The following is a 4119-nucleotide window of genomic DNA, read 5'->3' on the forward strand; positions in this document are numbered from 1 at the left end:
TGGAAAAATATTCACGCAGAGTAAAAAATATTACGAAAAGCAACTTGGGCGAAAAGTACTTCTACCCGGAACTATGAGCTGGATCCCCCTAGGAGAAAAGGTTCTACCTGGGTTAAACTATGTAAAACAGCCTGAGCGAAGAGTGCTTCTACTTGGAAATATAAGCTGGATCCCCTAGGCGAAAAGGTTCTACATGGGTTAAGCTACGTAAAACATCCTGAGCGAAGATTACTTCTACCCGAAAGTATGAGCTATATCCCCCTTAGGCGAAAAGGTTCTACCTGGGCTAAGCTACGTAAAACAACCTGAGTGAAGAGTACTTCTACCCGGAACTATGAGCTGGACCCCCTAGGCGAAATGGTTCTACCTGAGTTAAGCTACGAAAAATAACCTGAGCGAAGAGTACTTCTACCCGGAACTATGAGCTGGATCCCCCAGGCGAAAAGGTTCTACCTGGGTTAAGCTATGTAAAACAACCTGAGTGAAGAGTACTTCTACCCGGAACTATGAGCTGGGTCCCCCTAGGCGAAATGGTTCTACCTGAGTTAAGCTACGTAAAACAACCTGAGCGAAGAGTACTTCTACCCGAAACTATGAGCTGGATCCCCCAGACGAAAAGGTTCTACCTGGGTTAAGCTACGTAAAACAACCTGAGTGAAGAGTACTTCTATCCGAAACTATGAGCTGGATCCCCCTAGGCGAAATGGTTCTACCTGAGTTAAGCTACGTAAAACAACCTGAGCGAAGAGCATTTCTACCCGGAACTATGAGTTGGATCCCCCTAGGCGAAATGATTCTACTTGAGTTAAGCTACGAAAAACAACCTGAGCGAAGAGTACTTCTACCCGGAACTATGAGCTGGATCCCCCTAGGCAAAACGGTTCTACCTGAGTTAAGCTATGTAAAACACCCTGAGCGAAGAGTACTTCTACCCGGAACTATGAGCTGGATCCCCCTAGGCGAAATGGTTCTACCTGGGTTAAGCTACAAAAATGATTTGTATGAACAATAGTGATGCATGCTGAAAATAAAAGAAAATTAAGATTTTGCGGAAACTTACCTTTCATGACTTTCGTCCTTTAAGAATCGCCATTTTGCACTGCTTTGTTCCTGCTTCAAACAAAGGAAAATTGTTAGTTTTAGAAGTGGTGGTCAGTTTGTGGCCTTGATGTCTTTGGCAGCTTGGCTTTGTTCCCATTTGTTTCAGGAAGACCAACTGTATTGGTAGTTGGCTACACTGCTGGTAGACTCTGTTGTTGCTTTCAAGAAACTTTTGCTCTCTGTACCAACCCTGATTGTGTTTGTGGCTCAATCAGCCTTATCCCAACTAGAGATCTTTGCTTAGGTGACCTTTTCTGATATCTTGAATAACTTCTTGCTTTTAGAGCAATTTGTTTGTAAGAGAGAATCGCAACTGGGTATGCTCTTTTGCGTGATGTGCACATTTCATAGTCTCTGTTCAGTACTACAGGGAACCCGTAATCAATCTTGCAATCTTTTCTTTGCTTGTTTTTGACAAATAGGCAGACATAAATATCTTTTGGGGAACCTTTGTATAGCACGAATCCTCAAGACTTGTCAACTGTAACAACTATGTGTGCATGTTACTTCTCTGATAATGTTATCTTGAATGTTCAAGCCAGAATTTTCTTTGTGAAACTGAAAAGCTGGTAGGAGATTTTGAAATCCTTTCTTACTTGTTTTGACAAGGACTGACTCAAAGCAAAGGATATAATGATGCGAAGAAACAATATTTACAAGAGATTCCTTCATGAGGAAGGAAAGAAGGAAGAATTTATATATATATGGAAGAGGCTTTGTTTTTTTTTTTGAATGAGGTAACTAGCCTTAATGATCATGACATGCATTTTGGACTCAACGGCCTAATCTATCAAACTGATCTAATCATTCCTTCTGTTATTCCTTCGGGCCTTGAAATCGTGCTTGTTTGTATTAATTCTTTGCATCAGTTTCACGACTTACTTTCGACTAGTGGTGCCCCGAGAGATTTTCATCGACAAGTCTCTCTCATTTATTTATCTCTATTTACAGTCGTCTTACAGTGCCTGTGAGGATTTTCACTAGTAAGACTCTCTCATTTATTTATCTCTACTTACCGTCGTTCTACAGTGCCTGTGAGGGTTTTCACTAGTAAGACTCTCTCATTTTTTTCTTTTTTTTTTTTTCTTTTCTTGATCCCTTGAGTGAGAACGATGACCATGTCCTCCATATGACAGCCATTGCTCATTGCGGAGTTTCATTGGCATTCTCAAAACTGATCAGGAGGTCTTGTTTGGAAGGCTTTTGGATATAGTTAGAAAGAAAGGACGACATGAAGGCTTAAAATAAACTCAATATGATGGGTTTTACATTTACAACTCTTGGAATCGACTATTTAAAAAATAAACTAAAACAAACTCATGCCCCAGGTTTAGATACTGGATTTTTTTATTTTTTATTTTTGGAGTTCTTATTTAGTTGGACCGAACCGTGTAAGGCTGCCTACGTATCCCTTTTTTTATGGAGTCAGGTCAAACGTAATTCAAACATCTGACCTAACTATTTTTTTTATCTTTCTTTTTTCTTTTTTCTTTTTCTCTTTTTTTTTCTTTTTTTTTTTCAAAATAAGTTGCCCCAACTTTTATTTTCTTGGGGCATGGATCTTTGACTGTTCTTTTCTTATTCTTTTTTTTCACTTGAACTTTCTAAGAGTTGCCCCAGTTTGTACTCTAGGGGCATGAACTTTTCTTTTTATTTTTTTAATTTCATTTTTGTTTTGACTTTTGACTCTAAACTTGATTCCAAAAGAGGGTGGTCAAAGAAAATTACACAAGCTCAAAAGGGGTAACGAAGGGTATAAAGTGTTTGAATAGCAGAAAAAGGGCCTCCCAGCCTCGAGAACGCCAAACATAGTATCCTTTCGTGATCACAACATTGATGAACATGTCTGTCTTTTTGGTGTGTCGTGGTCAAAAGACACTTTCCATCAATTAATGTCAAATTTTCCACCAAACTTCAGTTAATTCTTCCTTAAACCCGATCTTCACAATGATTTGAAGGTAAAGATCATTAACCCCACGGATATGACTATTCTAGTTCCACATGAATTTGAACCGAGCTTAATTCCAAAGTGTTTCGACTGTGTATTCATCCTTAAAAGTGTCTTGTTCTCAGTTAACTAGTTCAAGACTAAATCAGTTATCTAGGATCTGACCAAAAATTTTGCTTGCATGTCATGTCACTAGAACTAGCGTAAAAAGAACTATGCACAAAATGGACACAAATTGACTGACTATTTTTTTTATTGAATAAAGGATAGCGGGATCTGATAACATAAAAAGAAGAAGAAATGACGACAAAATAAGCTACCATGTCTCCTTAATGGATAAAAGATGAGTGACTTTCCAGTTACTAAGCGACATCTTAGCCACGGACTTGCACATCAGTATTACTACGACATTCAACCATTTTTATTGCTATGGATTCAGCACTCAAATTTTTACTTTTGATTAAACCGCTCCCCATATTGGCTATCAGATTTTAGGACTTACAACATGTGAACTTTCACAATAACTAATTTTCCAAAGGACTTCGACGAATTCGCATGTCTCCCTATCATCACAGATCAGCCAAGCAGAACATGTCTTGTTGCTCAAAACTGGTAGAAGTCAGCCAACATTTGCCTCCATTTTTATCACCAACTTGTCTACTTGCCTTTTCGTGACCTTAGTTGGATCAATAATAGTGGTTCTTGTTCCTTCAGTTGAGAAGATGATAGAGTGATCCTGGATTATTTTCGTGATTCACCATTGCAAACCAACAAACCAACCACATTTAACTAGCTTTTATTTCAAAATAACAAGCATGTTAGAATGCACACATTCTTCCTCTCTTTCTTCTGTTGTTTTTCAAAACCATTCGATCGAACCTGATGTGGGTTGCCTAAGTATCATGTGGGAACATGAATCAGATCTTGCGTAGTTCGGAAAGATCAAAAATAAAATAGATAAACTAATTCTTTTTTTTTACTCATATACAAATAATCCGACAAAATCTCCTAGCAACTAAAATATTTTTAATTTTTTTTTTGGGAATTGGTGAAAGACATACTTCTAAAGA

This window comes from Nicotiana tomentosiformis, chromosome 7 (assembly GCF_000390325.3).
Source record: "Nicotiana tomentosiformis chromosome 7, ASM39032v3, whole genome shotgun sequence".
Taxonomy (NCBI): domain Eukaryota; kingdom Viridiplantae; phylum Streptophyta; class Magnoliopsida; order Solanales; family Solanaceae; genus Nicotiana; species Nicotiana tomentosiformis.